This window comes from Lynx rufus, unplaced genomic scaffold (genome assembly GCF_022079265.1).
Source record: "Lynx rufus isolate CCGP_SWC_20201006 ecotype Redwood Valley unplaced genomic scaffold, mLynRuf1.p SCAF_3, whole genome shotgun sequence".
In the NCBI taxonomy this organism is placed as follows: domain Eukaryota; kingdom Metazoa; phylum Chordata; class Mammalia; order Carnivora; family Felidae; genus Lynx; species Lynx rufus.
In genome coordinates this window covers 46,163,810-46,185,189 of record NW_025814845.1, presented here as the reverse complement: position 1 = coordinate 46,185,189, position 21,380 = coordinate 46,163,810, and the positions used below count along the sequence as shown (strand labels likewise).

The window sequence follows — 21,380 nt, the reverse complement described above, 5'->3', positions numbered from 1 at the left end:
AAATTTAATGATCAATTGAGATGAAGGACAAAGGGCAGGACTTCTGCTGCCAGGCAGATCCCAGATATGGAGAAACTAGATGTTATAGGTTTATCAAATTCTCTGAAGTCCTGTAATCAGATAGGTCAGATATTTGGAGAAAAAGTGAGTATATACGTGGCTAGAGACTGTGACAGTTTCTGTAATGGATGATCATTTTATGTGGAAAAAAACTTTAGGAAAGAAACAAATGTGTTTCCACTTCCTGATGCCTAGTACTAGGTCAGTGGGGTTTCTTCCAAATGAATGGGATGAGGAGTACATGGTTAGGGGAGGGCAGTGCACCATATTATTAAATGTCTCAAAGTTATTCTGAAAATGATCCAGAAAGATTGCTTTGTCAGAGATTAATGAAAGGAGGATCATACATATGACTGTTGGTTAATTGGGTTTTTCTTCTGTCCGACAGTTCACAGTTATCTCAATTGTTATGATAAGGAAGATTGATAGCAAAATCAAGTATATGCTGAATATGATAATATTTACAAATATACTAGAATGCATGTCCTTTAATTGTATTTCAAATTACTAAATATGTATAGAAAATGTTTAGTAATATTGAAAACTGGAAATAATATCCAATCCTAGAAAAAATTAGAATAATGCAGCTGATAAGGTCCAAAACAGAATGAGTTAACTGTGAAAAAGTGTTGGCAGAATGTAGGGATATAGGAATCCATGTGCAGCTGATAGGGTAGGGTTTACACAAAGCAACATGCTAAATATTTAAAGCATACTTCTGAATGAAGCATGTAAAAACTGACTTATTTTTGTAGCATAGCACTAAGCACATAAATGAATACAAATACACATGAAGCAGCCATACATAAAAGCATATACTCCAGAAGACTTATAATATGCCAGAATAAAATGGTGCAAACAAATAAGTCCAAAGACAATTCTTGAACTCCCAATAGAGGTTAATGAACAAAGAATGTGTGATTAATGCAATTTCTTTTATAAAATCCCTAATAAATAAAATAAATAAATAAAATAAATAAAACATATTAACCATGTATTTTCATTTGTTTTTAATTTTTTTTTCTGATAATAAGAGTAATAATTTCTTTTAACTGAAAATGAATAGATGTTTTGAGAATTAGGGCACCTGGGTGGCTCAGTTGGTTAAGCATAGGACTTCAGCTCAGGTCATGATCTCATGGCTCGTGAGTTTGAGCACCGCATCGGGCTCTGTGCTGACAGCTCAGAGCCTGGAACCTGCTTCAGATTCTGTGTCTTCCTCTCTCTCTGCCCCCCACCCCTGCTTGTGCTCTGTCTCTCTCTCTCTCTTTCTCTCTCAAAAATAAACATTTAACAAAAAAAGTTTTGAGAATCAGAAAAGAAAACTGTAGTCCCCTACTGCTTCCACATCCTTGCAATTTTGGTATATTTTGGTATATTACAATTTTGGTATATTTTCATTCAGGTTTTCTTATAGATGTTATTCTATGCTTTTCCCATAATATTAAATATTCTCCAACATTAAAAAAATACTCAACATTAAAAATAGTCTCTAGAAATACATAGTTCAATAACTACATGATATCATAGCTTCAATTACTAGTCTCGGATCAACCTCTGTATAGTCCACATAGAAGTTACCTGTTAATTTTTCTAAGAAGCTGGTGATTCATAATTTTGAGTTTGGACGTCATATGATCATATATCTGTGGCAAAGGAGAATGTGACTTTATAATGTAAAGTACAATTACATAAAAAAGGAGGCTTATGAACAGGTATAATAAAAATGGAATTTTTCTATTCTTTCCAGTGTGGTTAGCATGTGAGATTTGTTCACAGTTGCAAGTGCCCCTGCCTTCTACACACACACACACACACACACACACACACACACTCCAACCAGAAATGCCTACTTCCTTTGAACCAGAAGGAAAAAAAAAGAGCTGTAAGAACTCAGGCACAAAATATCTGTTGAGATATTAATTTTAATCCTGAATGCACTGTTAAGCTAGTGACTAGAGTATACCAGATACTAAAATAGTGGAAAAATTGCTCTCTACTGACAGGAATGTGATTACTTGGAAAGGAATTCAGTTTGTGTAGGTGGGAAATGACAAGAGGAAGTTGAAATAGATTTTTTAAAAGATGATTTGTGAATCATCTACTTAGTGGTAACCACCAAGAAGATAGAATCAATGACTCATAGAGAAAGTCCTGAGAAAAAAGAGATATTATAAAACAGATAATGGCTTTGGTGAGAACTAGGTGTTCCTTTAGTTAAATTTCAGAATGAAGAAAAGAAAAGGAAGCATTAAAAACAAGAAAAATGACCTAATACCGGAGCAGATGCAGTAACGTGTAGCAGCATAAAATCAAAGACGATGTTGTCAAGGCTGTCAAATATCAAGGAGAAATCAGAGAGTGACTTAAGTAATGTTCCCTGTATTTTAAGATCAGTTTTGAAAATGCATGGACTCTGATGCTTAACATTGTAGAATACAGCAAAATAAATTATACTGGGAATTGGGACCCAGATTCTACTATTAAAACGCCCAGATTTCTGAGACTTGGGGAAGAAAGTCCCATAGCCTGGCTATGTATCTTTGCTTTTCATTTGTAAAATAAAGAGTTTAAAATATTGATTTCCAAAACTCTTTTCAGTTGTAAAATGTTAGAATTCTGAGTGTGAAAAATACAGGAGAGAAAAAATTATATATGGTAATATAAATGAAATAACTTTGACTCCTTATGCACATTAGATTGAGAAAAATACAGAATATGATTTATGATTTTATTAAGGCATTTATATTTACGTTTACTTATGTTATTAAATATATTGTTATTTATGATTTTATTAATATTATCCCATTTCATATATAAATATAGACTTACACATATTCTATAAAATTATCTATTTATACCTTTATATCTTTTACCTATAATTAAAGAATACTTTAGAATGTAGACCAAATTAAAGGGAGAGACTTTTTAGTGCTACATACTTTATCTATTGAGAAGTAGCCAAGGCATAGAATAGGGACATTGTCCTGGGATGAAGCCAGAGGATATGATTGCAAAGGGCCCTAAGTCTCTCCTAAGGTCAGACATATACATAAGACATGTCCTTCTTCCATACACTTCTATCAAAATCTGGGGAAAGAGGTAGATAGTTGAGATATTCTTGAGTGACTGAGCAATTTTTCTAGTGAGAAGACTATTATCTAAATGCAGTCTTTAAATCATGGATTTGAATTTAAATTATTTAAATTATTAAATAGACTCTAACTTATTGAATTGGATTGTTTTTTTTGTTAAAAAAATTTTTTAATGTTTATTTATTTTTGAGAGAGAGAGACAGAGTGTGAGCAGGGGAGGGGCAGAGAGAGGGAGATGCAGAATCTGAAGCAGGCTCCAGGCTCTGACCTGTCAGCACAGAGCCCAACACGGGCTCAAACTCGCAAACCATGAGGTCATGACCTGAGCTGAAGTTGGACGCTTAACTCACTGAGCCACCCAGGCACGCCGAATTGGATTAAGTTTTAAACCAAAAACATCCAGAGTGAAAGTGTATCCTCATACATGTGAATGGAATCTCAGGGAATAAAAATCATAGATTATAGGCAAACTAAATTAGGCATATTTTTCTTGGTACATGTGAAATACTGTGTTAAATTTTGACATCCACATGTGCCATTTTATATATCATAAATCTCAGACTGTATTCTTTTCCTGTTGTGTACAGGTATATTGCTGCCTTCTAGAATACAGGTTGTGTAAACAGAAATTGTTTCTTCTATTTGTCCAAGCTGTGAAGTTCAAGGGAAGGGACCTCAGTGACATCAATCAAAGATTCATTAATTAAGATTCACAAACAGGCAGTTTGAACAACATGGCAGTGCATTCTGATAGCTTATATAGCTGCTTCATTTTATGCTGAGAAACTTTTTCTTAAATTCTTTCCTTCATTTATTTTTGGTTAGACACTCTCCATTTCCTAAGAACCGCCCTATTAATAGAAGATAGGAATCCCAGGAGGTGAAGGTATAGACAACAAGGTATAAGTAAGTCATGTGTAACCCTCTATCAAAAGAAAAAATATATATATTGGTCACCTACCAGATGTCAGGTATTGCTCTGGGTGGTGGGGATAAAAGAATGAACAAGAGAAATACTGCAATGAGGGGAAATAGAGGCAAAGAAATGATAAATAAGATAATTTCAGATTGCAGTAAGTGCTGTAAAGAAAATAAATTCATATGACCAGGAGTCTGTGGGGTATGGGGGTATGGAAACTTCTTTGGAACTAGTGGTAAAGAAAGGACTCTGTGAAAAGAAACCATTTTAGTTTAAATTAGAATCATACAATAGAGTCAGTCTAGGACAAGGGGGTCAAAGAATTCAGGCAACAGAAATAAAGCCATATGGATCAAACTTGGCTGTAGGTTAGTTTGGCTATGGTGAGGGTTGGGGAGGAGAGCCATATAAGATGAGGTTGCAGAAATAGGGCTAAATCTCAATAAGCCATGGTAAGTAGTTTGGATTCTTTTGTAAGTGAGAATAGTATAATGGAAAATATTGGTCTCAAATTCCCTGGGATCTGTCTGACCATTTTTGGGCATATTTCAACTTCAGTATGCTTTTCTTCTAAGAGCCAGTGCCTGCCACTCCTTTTTGGAGGAATGCCTTTCACTGGCTGGAGCCCGCCTTGTCCCTACAGCAGAGAAATATCTGACAATTTATGTCTATTACCCCTCAGCCAATAATTAGGTAATTCATGAGTGCAGCTTCAAGTTGAGGAAACCCTGAGAGGTAATTTCCTCTCCAGAGTTTTTCTGTTGAGATTAGGTTGAAACAACCCTCAGCCCTCTCTGGGATTTAGCCTGTGATCACATCCTTGCCTATATCTCTCTTTTTCTGTTCTGTTCTCCCAATTTCCCCTGGGAACACTGCCTCATTAGTTCCCCTAGGAATTTTTTCTTACAAAATCACTTGCATACCAAACCTCATCTTACACTCTACATCTGGGAAACTGAAACTCTGACAGTTGGAAGATTTGGGAGGAATCTATAAAGGAGGACAAAAACTGACTAATGTTTCAAAAATATCACTGTGGCTGCTGTGTGAGGAAAGATAGTGGAGGATGGGGTGGGGGCCTGGAGAATGAGGGACAAAGGTAAGCAGGTTATTTCAATAATCTGGACTAGATAGAAAGCTATAATTTGCCTATACAAAAATTCTCTAAACAAAGGTATGTCCATTGGAGGAATTGTCATAAGTGATGCATTGAGGTATAAAAAGAACATAATAAATCCTATTTGTGTTGGTCTAGAAAAAAAATGTGCCTCACTATTGTTTATCAGTTGACAGAGGTACATACGCTTATACTTTGAAAGAAGTTTATATATGTGCTTAAGATTTTGTACTGAGGATATAGGCCATCAAAAATGTTTAGAGAATACTGGTTTTAGACACCAGCCAAATTTATGGTCTCTATTAACATGCTGTTTATTCTGGGTAATCTTACGGAATGCTTTTCTTGTGTATGTGTCTCTTGTGAAATGTCTTTGCCTTTAATTTTTCATTTTTAGGGAGGAGGTTTAATTATTTGGGCACTTCTCTAGCTTGGCTATTATGAAGAATGAGACTATTCAATTTCTTCTGAAGAAATGCATAACTAGTTGTAGGGGCAAGTCTGGTAATTCTCTATTATTTTCTGAGTATAAGAAAATTAAAAGTGCTCCAGATGCTTTAAGTGTAATTTTCTATCTACCATAAATTCACTTCAAAATGCTTTCTTCAAACAAGGTCAGGGCATTAGTGCTCATTAAGGACTATATACATGCACAGCTTGAGAATTCATCAGAAAACCAATCAGTTGTTTGAACTCAAAGAAATTCTATAAAAAATTGTGAGCTTCTTTTCCACTCACTCAGCAATCTACTGCCACCTCTTACATCAGATGCCACAATTCTAAAACGTAGATGTTATTAATCAGGTATTATCAGGCCAACAGATCAGGAGGCAACTGCCATTGAAGAGATAGTTTGCTACCCACAGGTACCAAAAGGAAAGACACTCCATGCTATACAGGACCACATGGGGAAACACCCGGGTCAGGCAGGAGGCTGAAGGAGCAGGAAGAAGATGTAACAGTGGCCTTTCTTGTGGTTTCTTCAGGAAAAGCAAGGGAAGACAAGTCAATAGGTTTAGGTTTGACAAGTTTGAATAATTTCACCAGGTTCTGAGGCATAAGGACTGTCTCTAGGTGTCTGGCACCTGTCCTGAGGTGATTAGGACAGGGAGATAATGTCCTTCAATATTGGAGCTCTGTGAGAACTAGACAAATGAGATGGTTAGGATACAGGCTTTGGGCTTGTTGATTTGCAAGTGAAAGACCCTCTTCCAGGCAAGTCCATTGCTATCTCTAGAAATTGACTAGACTCAAGAATGTCAGTTTCTTTGTGTCAGCAAGGGCCCAAGATGTCAAAACATCAGAAAATACAGAACATAAAAAGCATGACCAATGTAATTACAAAGAAGGAAAATGTTTCTATGATAGAATAAAAGAAGCAAAGAAAGAAGAAATAGGTGAGAGAGAAAGAAAAGGTAGTAAATGAAAAAGGAAAAGAAAAAGGTAATTGGAGAGAAGGAACAGGGAAAACAGGATAGAGGAAGAATGGAGAATATAAAGAAAAATTGTTTCTTTTAAACTAATTCTTAAGCCAGAATGATTTTAACATGATATTCCAATAACAGTTATAAAAGTTTCTTTAATTACTTTTATTATGTATTGATTCATTGAACAGTAAAGAAAAATGCAGCTAAGGTGGTTTGAGACAACTGAATGACTACATATTTCATAAAATAACTCCATATTAGAAATCTTGAATGTATTTCAACTTAAGTTTTTACATAATATTTTTTTTTTTTGTAAATCGTGTACACTTGAAGATTTATTCCTTAAATTAATAGTGGGAATTTCTAGTAGTCAGAAATTGAGAACTTGACAGGTGTTTGAATGGGAAGCTGGAATTCTTCTTCTAATAAAATATGGATAACTTATAAAAGCCATATATTTTCTTGCTGATACTATTTTTTCCCCTTTTTCTTGTTAGACCAAGACTGTGTACTTTAGTTTTAATAAAGCATTATTTAATTATAAATATTCTAGGTATTATAGGCATCACAATTGGCTTTTGAGGTCACCTTGGAATTTGGATCTTATTGAAACTTTTCCCACTACATAATAAACTTGTAGTGTGCTCACTTTCTCACATTTATTCTCATGTGAAATCTCTATTTTCCATATGATTGTGAGGATGAGTATACAACAGACCATATGTGACAGTTGAACTTGAACCTATAATGTCATAGTCCAAGAAGCCAAATCACAGCCTTTGAAACAGCACAGAATATTCAGGACTTAGTGACTGACATCTCCCCCAGTTTTTGTGTCTCAGGATCAACCAAAAAAAGCCGTGTATGCAAACTAATCACATAGGAACATGCAATGCCCCACTTCTAGGTAGCCCTCATCAAGTTTCCTATGCCAACGACTTTCATTCACAAAACACCTTGAGCCTTATTCTTTTTTCTTTTCTTTTTGCCACTCTAAAGCTTTTCCACTCTCTTCCCTGAATTTGAGTCTCTGTCAAAAGTAAGTCACAGTGGCTGACTCTCTTCTACAGCAAGCTCTGAAAATCTAGCCTCTGTTTGTTCTCATTTGAATGGTGTTCATTGTTTCCACAGGCTTTTTACTTCTTTTCCTGAGACTGATTTGTTTTCCTTTCACTAGTCTTTATAATTTTCCTTATGATAAGGAAAGTGATTTTGTATTTCTTCAGTAATAAGTATTTTTTCTTGTCTTAATTAAAACATAATTGACATATGCTAATTTCAGGTGTATGCCATATTGATTTGATAGTTGTATATTTTGCAAAATGATCACCACAATAAGTCTAACATTTATCATTATATATAGTATGTTGCAATTTTTTTTCTTGTGATGAAAACTTTTAAGATGTACTCTTTTAGCAATTTTCAAATACACAATTCAGTATTAACTATTGTCACCATGCTGTATATTACATCCCCAGGATTTATCTATGTTATAACTGGAATTTTGTATTTTTTGACCCACTTCACCCATTGGGCCCCCACTTCTGGCAATAATCAATCTGTTCACTGTATCAACAAGCTTTTTGTTGTTGTCATTTTAAAATTCCACATATGAGTGATAATCATACAGTATTGGTTTTTCTCTGTCTGACTTATTTCACGTAACATAATGCCCTCAAGATCCATCCATGTTGTCACAAATAGCGAGATTTTGTTATTTTTTATGGCTGAGTAATATTCCACTGTGTGTGTTTGTGTGTGTGTGTGAAAGACGTTTTCTATATCCATTCATCCATCAATGGATGCTTAGGTTATTTCCATACCTTGGCTATTATAAATGATGCTGCAGTGAACTTGGTGGTACATGTATCTTTTTGCATTAGTGTTTTTGTTTCCTTTGGGTAAATACCTAGAAGTGCAATTCCTGAATGATATGGTACTTCTATGTTTAATTTTTTGAGGAACTGCCATTTGCTTTCTGTGGTGGCTGCACCAATTTACATTCCCACTCCCAGTGTATGAGAGGTCACTTTTCTCCACATTCTCACCAATACTTGTTATTTCCTGTCTTTTTGATAGTAGTTATTTTAACAAGTGTGAGATGATCTCTCATTGTGGTTTTGATTAACATTTTCAGATGTGATGTTGAGCACTTTTTCATGTACCTGTTGGCCATTAGTATGTATTTTTTGTAAACATGTCTATTCAGAACCTCTGCCCATTTTTTAATTGGGTTGTTATTGAATTGTATGAGTTTTTATGTTTTGGATTTTAACCCCTTATCAGGTATATGATTTACAACCATGTTCTCCATTCAGTAGGTTGTGTTTTCATTTTGTTGATCAATTCCTTTGCTGTGCAGACACCTTTTAGTTTGATGCAGTCCCACTTACTTATTTTTGCTTTTGTTGCTTTTGCTTTTGGTGTTAAATCCAAAAATTTATTGCCAAGACCTATGTCAAGGAGCTTATTGCCTATGTTTTATTCTATGTGTTTTACGGTTTAAGGTCTTATGCTCAAGTCTTAAATCCATTTTGAGTTAGTTTTGTGTATGATGTAAAAAATTGTTCCAGTTTCATTCTTTTGCATATGGCTGTCCAGTTTTCCCAACACTGTTTACTGAAGAAACTATCCTTTTCCATTGGGTATTCTTGTCTCCTTTGTCATTAATTAATCCTATATCCATAGGATTATTGCTGGGCTCTCTATTCTATTCCATTGTTCTATGTGCTGTTTTTATGCCAATACCATACTGTTCTTATTACTATGGCTTTGTAATATAGTTTGAAATAAGGGACCATGGTGCCTCCAGCTTTGTTCTTTTTTCTCGAGATTGTTTTGGGTATTGGGGTCAGCACTAGGCATTTTTTTTTTTAAATTAATGTTTATTTTTGAGAGAGAGACAGAGACAGAGACAGAGCATGGGCAGAGGAGGGTCAGATAGAGAGGGAGACCCAGAATCTGTGAAACAGGCTCCAGGCGTGGTGCTGTCAGCACAGAGCCTGAAGTGGGGTTCAAGCTCACAAACCATGAAATCATGACCTGAGCTGAAGTCAGACACTCAACCAACTGAGCCACCCAGGCACTTCCTAGACAATTTTTTTTAATGGGATTATATTATATCAGGCAGGGAGGAGCACATTGAAAAGTATGACCTGAAATGGATGAATTTGTTTTCAAGACTCCCAGACTTACAATTATTCATTCTTACCTGAATTTTAACATTTTAACCTTTTCTTTTTCTTTCTTCCTTTCCTTTCCTTTCCTTTCCTTTCCTTTCCTTTCCTTTCCTTTCCTTTCCTTTCCTTTTTTTTTTTTTTTTTTTTGCTTTCTAACTTTTAATCAATGGTAAAACCTTCCCCTACCCTCTCCTCAAACCAAAATATGTTTCCAGAACTTTTTTACGATAGTAGAAACAACACATAATTATATATCAAAGATCCTGGAAAAAATGGAGTTTTTCCATTTAAAAATCTATTTCACTTCAGGCAATTTATTTAACTGCTCTGAGTTTCAGTATTTAATCTGTTAATGAGACTAGTATTACCTTCTTTGTAAGATCAAATATAAAAAGCAATGTGTAGAAGTGTTTTGTAAATTAAGTGACTCAAAAATATCTCCCCTTTTTTGATTAAAAAAGTTTAATTCTGGTAAAATAAACATAACATAAAATTTACTATCTTAACTTTTTTTCAAAAAAAATACAGTTAAGGTAGTGTCAAGTACATTCACACTGTTGTGAGGTAATCTATAGAACACTTTTTATCCTGGAACAAAACTATATATTTATTAAGCCACAAGTCTTATACTTCCTATATTTGTGTATTAGTGTATGCTAAGTCCTTAAAGTCAAAGGATGCTCTTTTGACTGTAGATTCAAAATTCAATCTGTAGGAAGATTTTGATTGCTATGAAATAACTTTATAGTGGTCCAACAAATGGCCTAATCTGGCTTTATTTACTATTCATTTGGACTATTACTGTCTCACAACTACTCTTGTCCTATTACACTAAAACCAAAACAACATTTCCAAAACTAAACTGAGATCATGTATCTCTCAGTCTGAAATCTTTTGGTGGCTTCCGGATATTCTGAGAATAATACAAAAATCTTTAATACAGGCATATCTCATTTTATTGTGTTTCACTTTGTTGTGCTTTGTAAATATTGTGTTTTTTTAAAATAATGAAGTTATGTGCCAACCCTGCATTGAGCAACTGTGTTAGCATGATTTTTCCAATAGCATTTGCTGTTTCATGTCTCTGTGGCACATTTTGCTAGTTCTCACAATATCTCAATGTTTTTTTTTCCTCTTTATCCTCCTTGCTAATTTACTGGGAGCAGTGTTTCTTTTTCTTTATAGGGAAAGAGACAGTATTTCAAACTTTTTAATAGTTACTATATTTTTATGGTGAGCTGTATCGGTGATCTTATATGTTACTATGTTAACTGTTTTGGGGTACAATGAACTGCACCCATATAAAACAGTGAAATTAATCAACGGGGTGTGTTCTGACTGCTCCATCAACTGGCTATTCCCACATATCATTCCTTCTCCTCAGGCCTCCGTAATTCCTGAGGCACAACAATATTAAAGTGAGACTAATTAAAAACCCTACAGTGGTCCCTAAGTGTTCAAGTGAAAGGAGCCACACATCTCTCACTCTAAATCAACATGTAGAAATTATTAAGCTGAGTGAGGAAGGCACGTCGAAAGACAAGATAATGCCAAAAACCTTTTGTGCACTTACCCAAGTTGTGAATGCAAAGGAAAAGTTCTTGAAGGAAATGAAAAGTGCTGTTCCAGTGGACACATGTATGATAAGAAAGTGAAACAACTATATTCTTGATATGGAAAAAAATATTTTGGGAATCTGGACAGAAGATCAAGCTGGTCACAACATTCCCTAAACCAAAGTCTAATCCAGAGCAAGGCCCTAACTTTCTTCAATTTTATAAAGGCTGAGAGACTTAAGGAAGAAACTACAGAAGAAAAGTATGAAGCTAGTAGAGGTTGGTTCATGAAGTTTAAGGGAAAAATCCACCTCCATAACAAAAAAGTATGAGATCAAGCAACAAATGCTGATGTAGAAGGTATAGTAGGTTGTGCAGAAGATCTAGCTAAGGTAACTAATCAAGGTGGCTCTACTAAACAACAGATTTTCAATGTAAACAAAATAGCCTTCTAGTGGAAGATGCCATCTAGGACTTTCATATCTAGAGAGAAGTCAATTCCTGGTTTCAAAGCTTCAAGGGACTCTCAAGGCTTCAAGGCTGACTGTCTTGTTAGGGGCTAATGCAGCTGGTGACCTGCAGTTGAAGCCAGTGCTCATTTACCATTCCAAAAATGCTGGGGCCCTTAAGAATTATGCTGAATGTCCTCTGTCTGTGCTCTATAAATGGAACAACAAAGCCTGCGTGATAGCATATCTCTTTACAACATGGTTTACTGAATGTTTTAAGCCCACTGTTGAGACCTATTGCTCAGGTAAAACAAGAAGTCTGTCAAAATATTACTAGCTGTTGACAATGTACCTGGGCACTCAAGAACTCTGATGGAGAGGTACACTGAGATTAATTTTGTTTCATACCTAACAAAATATCCATTTTGCAGTCCATAGATCAAGGAGTCCTTTTGACTTTCAAATATTGTAATTTAAGAAATGTATTTCATGCAACTATAACTCCAATAGATAGTTATTCCTCTGATGGATATGGGCAAAGTAAATTGAAAACCATCTGGAAAGGATTCACCATTTTAGGTGCCATTAAGAACATTCTTAATTCCTAGAAAAAAGGTAAAAATATCAACATTAACAGGAGTTTGGAAGAAGTTGATTCCAACCCTCATGGATGTCTTTGAGAGGTTAGAGATTTCTGTGACAAAAGTAACTGCAGATGTGGTGAAAATAACAAGATAACTAGAATTAGAAGCAGAGCCTGAAGATGTTACTGAATAGCTAGCTGCAAACTCATGACAAAACTTGAACGTATGAGGCGTTGCTTCTCATGGATGAGCAAAGAAAGGGGTTTCTTGAAATGTAATCTGTTCCTGGTGAAGATTCTGTGAGGATTATTGAAATGACAATGAAGGATTAATATATCCCCTAAACTTGGTTGATGAAAGTAGTGGCAGGGTTTGAGAGGATTTACTCCAGTTTTCACAGACGTTCTACTATGGGTGAAAGAACAGCATCTCATGCTACAGATAAATCATTTGTTAAATAAACAATCAATCAATGTGGCAAGCTTCATTGTCTTATTTTAAGAAATAGCTACAGCCACTCCAGCCTTCAGCAACTACTACTTTGATCACTCAGTGGCCATCAATGTTGAGGCAAGGTCCTCCACCAGCAAAAAGATTACAACTTGCTAAAAGCTCGGATGATGGTTAGCCTTTCTTAGTAATAAAGTATGTTTTTAAAATAATGTTTGTATATTGTCTTTTAGGCATAATGCTGTTGCATATTTAATAGACTACAATATAGGTAAATGTAACTTTTGTATTTACTGGGAAACCAAAAAATTCATTTGACTCACTTTATTGTGTAATTTGCTTTATTGCAGTGGTCTAGGACCAAATCCTGACATCTGAGGTTTCCTTATATGCACTGTTAGATCTTGCAAGCTCTGATTCCAGCTTATTTCTTTAGTTTCGTCTTATAATAATCCCCGTCATATACTCGTTCAGCCTCATAAACTTTTGGTTCCTGGGAGAGAGGTCATGCTTTCTTCACACATCCTTCTTTTGTACCTGTATATGCTGTGAGGGGTTTTGCCAGTCCCCTTCACTTAGGGGCATTTCCAGAGAACCCAAGAGATGGATTAGAGCATGTCACGATGCCACTTTGAGATCATTTTGTAACAATAAAACTCCAGTGTTCCATATTCCATTATGAGTTGGGTTCAAAATAGCTCATATAACTTCCATGGAATGAGGTGTTAATGGAGGAGAGAGAGACAATACGACCTATTACAAAGCTTAAAAGTACCAAATGACAAGAAGGAAAAGAACACCTAAAATATGAAATAACTTTATATTTTAGCATAGGCTAATGCCTCAGACTTTATCAGAACTGGAGAGTTAGCTGCAAGTCCATAATGCTGTGCTAAAATAATAGTGATACAGGTGATCAGCTGAGGAAAACTTTCAGTGTACAACAGAACAATGAACAATTATTTTAACTCTCTCCTTTGTTTACAGACTTGACTTTTTCATGTTAATAAGTATCCCAGAAGCCAAGCTTTTTAAGTCATAAATAATACCACTTATTTTGCAATTCCTTTTTCTAAGTGTAGAAGACAGCTGACCAAACCAAAGCAAACAACACTAAAGTATTTCATAAAGTGTAACACACAGAGGCCAAAATAGAGGTTTGCTATTATACCAATCCATGACATGGAAGACTTAAGTTCATTTGGACAGCAAAAGAGAATTGTACAGTGTATTAATACCATGAGAATGGTGAATTATTTCTTTATACTCTGGAAAACCAGCTGTGCTGAGACTTAGCAACAATCTTAAAATAGATGGAATGTGTGAAAATCTGGTCATTGTTGTCAACTATTTTCATGTTCTTCTCTGTGATTTCCTTATATAAGGAGTATCCACTCCAAAGAAATTATGTGCTGCTTGTCAGAAAAATTTAAAGTTATGGAGATACAGAGAAAGAGAGAAAAGAGTCAAATATTTTCTTCAAGCAACTAGTTGTAACTTTTTGACTTATATTAGCACACTCGGTTGCCAGTTACCATGGCAGTTAAACCATACTCAAAGTTTTGACAGATTCCTGGAAAGTTAAAACAGATTCTCTATTTAAACATAAAAAAACTTGAAACTGGTAGACTTTTAAGGACTATAATTTATGTATTAATCCACAACAATTAATTATTGACCTTTGAAATACTAAAGAAAGGAACTAGAGGTAATTTTTCTTCAGTAAATTATATCAAGCCAAGGATAAAAAAAAATGAAGCTTAAATTGGGCAGCAAATGGCAATATTTGTAATAGTTGTGATTCGTTTTGGTAAGTTCTAAAGTGATTTTTTTTGTTGTAATATACACAGTTTTAAATAATTAACTCATTTTTTTGTGATTTCTCCTAGTCTGTCAAGCAGTTAGCAATTTCAAGACTTTTGACCTTAATATATACCACAAAAGATTTTGGTTTTGAGAGAATAACTGGTGCAAAGGCCAAGTCTATGTTTCTCATTATGGTGGACAAATCTCTCCCAGAGGCCCCAGCCTATCTTGTCAGAGTTTACCACGTAACTCACTCTGTACACTTCAGAAACAACAACGTACAGATCATTATCTGTCTACTTCTTATGCCTCTTGGATCTGAATTTCTGTTTATAATCTCACCTGGTTTTGAGTTTCCCCATTCTTACTACCACCTCATGACATCATTGAAAATGAGGTTGAAAACAGTATCAGCAAAGTGAAAATAACATTTAAAATACAGTAACAGTTTTATCACTCCTCATAATATCAAGAATGTGGAGTAAAAACAAAATGAAACAAACAACTCATGCTTTGTGTGATGCACAAAAGCTAAAGTTCTCTGAAATCTTTCCTAATTTGCAAAATGGGCGTAATGTGACTGAATCTGATGGGCTATTTTAACATTGGGATAAGTATGTAAATCAAGTCTATTCCTTAGTATATTATAAAACTTGGAGTTTTAGGAAATTTGGGATTTGTCAGGTTTTTTATTTTCAACCATGTATCTTATCCAATAGCAAAGCAAGTTGATTCTCGTTTCAGAATATACCTTTGAAATTATTTCTCAGTACCTTCCCCAATATTACTCTAGTCAAAATAATAACACAGTGAGAGACTTCTAACTCTATGCCCTCTTGCCCTTTACACCACTCCCATAATACTTAAAAAAAAAAAAGTTGCTTTACATTATTCAACTTTTCAAAGACCTGCAGTGATTTCTTTCTACTTTTAAAATAAAAAGCAGTGTAAATATTCCTTTTCAGGCTACATTAGGTTCCTAGCTTACTAGCTAATCTCAAAAACAAACCAAAACAAGAAAACCCAGAACTCCAAACCAAAACCAAAAACCAACCAAACAACAGAAACAACATCCACCTCAGGGCTTTTTCATTGTCATCTCTGAATGAAACATTCTATGCAGATATTCCAGTGGCTTATTGCCTCAACTTGTTGAGGTCTTTATACAAATATTACCTCCACAACAGTTTTTTGATTATCCAAACTAAAATGATATTCCCTCTCACTTTTTAATTTTATTCCCACTGCTTATTTTTTCTCCATGACACTTTATGCTACCTACCATTATGTTATCTATTTATTTATTTTTAATTTTTTCCCCAACTCTAGAATCTAGGCTCTCAAAGGACACTAGGCTCATTTTGTTTTCTAATAATCAGTAATATGTGGTAGATAGTAAGTACTCAATACTTAGGGAAGTAATAGAAAAACATGATTTAATGAATAGAATATAACTAAGAGCTATCAGTATAACAAAAATATAATACAAATTACCTTATATACACCTCCAAACAATGAGGTGGGCATTTAATATATTTTAGATTTTATAGATAAAAATTGAGACCAAAAAAGCTTAAATTACTTGCCCAATATCTAAAATTACTCGTTCAATATCTCGTATCAAGTAGTTTTTTCAAACGTAGCTCTTTTGTCTCTCAAAGATCCTTTATCATTATCAAGAATACCACTTTCCTACCTTTTGGGATGAGCACTGGGTGTTGTATGGAAACCAATTTGACAATAAATTTCATATATTGAAAGAAAAAAAGAATACCACTTTCCTTTGGAGAACAGAGATGGAGCATGAGCTGATCAGTGATTTTTAGAGCAGGTTTCACATTAGAATTACCTGGGGAACTTAACTACTGAAGGTTAGACATCATTTCAAGACAACTGAATCAGAATATTGAGAGTAGGTCCTGGGCATTATATGGTTCTAATTCTGACACCCTAGGTGTATTAAATCCAAACTTGTATTTGTAATGTCAAATCTAGTTGGTAGTTGATTTTTTCTTTCTCTTTTGTCTTTGTGTCATTGAAAAACAAACAAAAAACATTAGGGCAAATATTAAGTAAATTCATAAAATTAAATCAGACACACACAAAAAAGTACTTTTTATGTCATTGATAAAGGTAAAAAGAAAGCTTTCCAGAATTGTAGAAGCAAAATAAATTCAAAATAACACCTCAATGTGATACTCCTACATGGACCCTCAAAGGATAAATGAAAGGCCAGTTTGAATCTATTAAAAGCCTTAAGTATATATATACCCTATCACCGACAATTTTATTTCTTTCTTTTTAAAAATTTATGTCTTATAAAAAATATAGACAGTTCATGAGTTTGTGTGGGGGCATGCTAATCTTCTCTGTATCCTTCCAATTTTAGTATATGTACTAGTGAAGGGAGCACCCACAATTTTCTCAAAATTATCCTATAGAAATGCTCACACAAATGTGCAAAATATATGTAATATTTATTTCAGCATTTTTATAATCAAAATCAATATAAACAAACATGGATAAGGGATAAAAGGACATTGTCTAGGTAGGAAAAAAGGACAAAAGAGCATCATCTTCCATCTCTGACACACATATTCACAAAACACCTTTAGATATAGAAAAATATTATTTCACAGGGATGTTTTAACATTGCAGTTTTGATTGACCACCTTCACTAGAAAAGTGACATGAGAGAAGGGCTCTGTCCTGTGCTGAGGTGCCAAGTTTTTGTTTCTGTTTCAATTAAAATATATGTGATGTATAACCTTGTATACATTTAAGGTGTACAGCGTGTTGACCTGAGACATTTACATAGTGTCATATGATTGTTAATGTAGCAATAATTAGTATTTCAATCACATCTTGATTTTTTTTCTTTTCAGTCATTGGAAAAATTGAGATTTAGTCCCAGCAAGTCTAATGATTATAATTCAAAATTGTAGTCTGTTTTCACTCCTAATGCATTAGGTCTGTAGAATTTCTTTACTCATTGCAAATTCATTTCCTTAAGCAACATCTCTCCAATTCTGTCACACACCCAAGACCCTGGTAACCTAATTTCAATTTCTGTTCTTACAAGTTTGGCTTTTTTAGGCCTCATATATAAGTAATATCAGATAGTATTTGTCTTTCTCTGTTCCATTCATCTCACTTCTCATAAGGTCTTCAGGATCCATCCATGTTGGCACAAATGGCTGGATCTCCATTCTCATGGCTAAAAAATATTACATTGTGGATATATACAGCACAATTCTTTATCCATTCACACAGTGATGGGTCCTTAGGTTTTTTCCACATCTTGGTTATGGTGAGTAAGTCTGCAATCAACAAAGAAGTGCATATATCCCTTTCATGTCCTGTTTTCATTTTCTTTTCATGTATAACCAGAAGTGAAATTGCTAGATTGTATGATAGTTCCTTTTTTTTCTTAATGTTTTGAGGAATCTCCATATTTTTTTCTATAATGGCTGCACCAGTTTACATTCCCATAGTGCACAAGCAAAAAGTTCCCTTTTTGTCCATCCTCACTTCATGCTATCTTGAGTATAGCCATTCTAACAGTGTAACATAATGTTTCACTGTGATTTTGATTAGCATTTTCCTGGTGATTAACGAATTTGAGCACCTTTTCATGTACCTGTTGGTCATTTGGGGAAAAAAAAATGTTTAGGTCTTCTGCCCATTTTTTTCATCAGGTTTTTGTTTTTGTTTTATGTTATTGAGTTGTATGAGTTCTTTATATATTTTGGATATTAATCCCTTAACTGATATATGGTTTCCAAATATTTTCTCCCACTTCATAGGTTGCCATTTCATTATGTTGATCATATCTTTTGATGTGCAGAAGCTTTTTATTTATTGTAGTCCCATTTGTTGATATTTGCTTTTGTTGTGTGTGCTTTTAGTGTCATATCCAAAAAAACTATTGCCAAGACTAATGCCAAGGAGCCTCTTTTCTGTGCTTGCTTCTAGGCATTTTATGGTGTCATATCTTATGTTTAAGTCTTTCATTCATTTTGAGTTAATTTTTATGAGTAGTGTAAGATAAGGATTCAAATTTATTTTCTGCATGTGCTAGCCTTCTCAGCACCATTTGTTGAAGAGACTATCCTTTCCCCATTGGTTGATCTTATCTCTCTTGTCATATATTAGTTGACATTATATATGGGAGTTTAATTCTGGATCTCTATTCTGTTCCATTGACTTACATGTCTATTTTTATGCCAGTACCATATTGTTTTAATTAGTATAGCTTTGTGGCATAGTTTGAAATTAGAAAGTGTGATGCCTCCCGGTTTGTTATTCTTTCTCAGAATTACTTTGGATATTGAGGGTCTTTGCTTATTCCATACCCATGTGAGGATTGGTTGTTCTATCTCTGTGAAGAATGCTGTTGGAATTGGTGTTTGAGTTGTAAATGGCTTTGGGTAGTATGAGCATTTTAACAATATTAATTCTTTAGATACATGAACATGGAATGTCCTTTCATTTGTTTGTGTTGTCTTTGATTTATTTCAAAAAATCTTGTAGTTTTTGTCATAGAGAGCATTTTCTTTCTTGGTTAAATTTATTCCTAAGTATTTAATTGTTTTTGATGCTATAATGAAAAAAAAGTTCCTTTTTCAGATATTATTAACATAGAGAATTGCAAATGATTTCTGTATGTTGATTTTATATACTGTAACTCTATAAAATTCATCAATTAGATCTACCAGGTTTTGGCTTAGACTTTGGATTTTCTATGTAAAAGTCATATTATCCTCAAATAATGACAATTTTGCCCTAATTCCTCTAGCTAGGTTTCTAGTACTGTACTGAATAAAAGTGTTGAGAGTGGGAATCCTTGTCTTGGACCTGATCACAGAGGAAAAGCTTTCAATTTTTTACCATTGTATATGCTGTGGGTTTGTCATATATGGCTTTTATTATGTTGAATTATGTTCCTTCTAATACCCAATTTGTTCCTGTTTTTTTTTAATCATGAAAGGATGTTGTATTTTATTACATGCATTTTTTGTACCTATTGAGATGATAATGTGAGTTTTATCTTTCTATTGATATGATGTATCACATTTATTAATTTTTTATATGTGAATCCTCCTTGCATCCCAGGGATAAATTCCATGAGGTCATAGTATATAATCCTTTTAATGTGTGGGTTTGCTAATACTTTGAGAATTTTCATGTCTCTATCCATCAAGAATACTAGTCTATAGTTTTCTTATACTGTCCTTATCTTTCTTTGTTATCATGGTAAGCTGGTCTGATAGAATGAGTTTGGAAGTATTTCTTTTTCAATTTTGGGAGGAGAGTTTGAAAATTATTAGTGTTAATTCTTCTTTAAATGTTTGATAGCTGTTGTGAAGCTGTCTGGCCCTGCAGTTCTGGGCTCTGATATTTCAATTACCAATTCAGTCTTTTAACTTATTATTGGTCTGTTCAGATTTTCTATCTCTTCCTGATGTAATCTTGGTATATCGTGCATTTCTAGGAATTTATGTCTTCCAGATTATCTAATTTGTTGGCATATGATTATTCACAGTAGATTCTTATCATCCTATAGATTTCTCATTACAGCATGTCTCCTCTTTCATTTCCAATTTTATGTGTTTGAATCTTCTTCTTCTTTTTTTTTTTTTTTAGTTTGTTAAAGGATCAATTTTATCTTTTTGAAAAATCAGCCCGTAGTTTCATTGATACTTTATTTTGTTTTTCTTATTTCTCCCTCTTTACTTCCATTTGGATCTTTATTATTTCCTTCTTTCTGCTAACTTTGGACTTAAATTGTTCTCCCCACCTCCCCCCACTTCCTTGAGGGGTAAAGCTGGGGTATTCATTTGGGATCTTTCTAATTTCTTAATATAAACATTTATAGCTTAAACTCTTCTCTTAAAACTCTTACAACATCACTTTTTCAGATATTTGATTTTTTTTTTAATTTTTTATTTGACCCATTGGTTTTTCAGATGTGTAATGTTCAGTTTCCACATATTTATAGATTTTCAAGCTTTTCTCTTGCTGTTCATTTCTAGTTTCATACTGTTGTGTTCATAATGAGTTATTGGTTTTATTCAATATTCTTAAATTTACTAAGAATTGTTTTGTATCCTATCATATAATCTATCCTAAAGAATATTTTTTTTGCCCTTAAAAAGAATGTGTATTTTGCTGCTGTTGCATGGAATGTTCTGTAAATATCTAAGCCCATATCGTCTAAAGTATGGTTCAATCCAGCATTTCCTTGTTGTTTTGCTGGGTGATCTATCCATTGCTGAGGTTGCTTCTTCTTCTTATTGTCTATTTTTCCTTTATATCTGTTAGCATTTGCTTAATACACTTATGTGCTCTGATGTTGGGTGTGTATATATTGACAGTTATTATATCCTGATGTATTGATTCATTTATCATTATGTAATGACCTCCTTTGTCTCTTGCTGCTATTTTTGGTGTAAAGTCTAGTAAAGTCTATTTTGTTTAAGTATGACTACCTCTTTTGGCTCCATTTGCATGGAATATCTTCTTCTATTCCTTCACTTAGAAACTATGCGTGTCTTTAAAGCTGAAATGAGTCTCTTGTAGGTAGCATATATTGGGTCCTTTTTTTCTTAATTCATCTAGTTACTCTGTGCCTTTTGATTGGTGAATTCAATACATTTACGTTAGAATGATTATTGATATGTAAGGACTTACTAATGCCATCTTATTAATTTCTGATTATTTTGTATTTCCATTGTT

At 34.0% G+C, this 21,380-nt stretch overlaps 1 pseudogene; it reads right to left on the bottom strand.

Moving 5' to 3' along the window:
* Positions 1 to 16,962: 16,962 nt before the first annotated feature.
* Positions 16,963 to 17,055, bottom strand: LOC124521431 (uncharacterized; annotated as a pseudogene).
* Between the last annotated feature and the right edge of the window lie 4,325 nt (positions 17,056 to 21,380).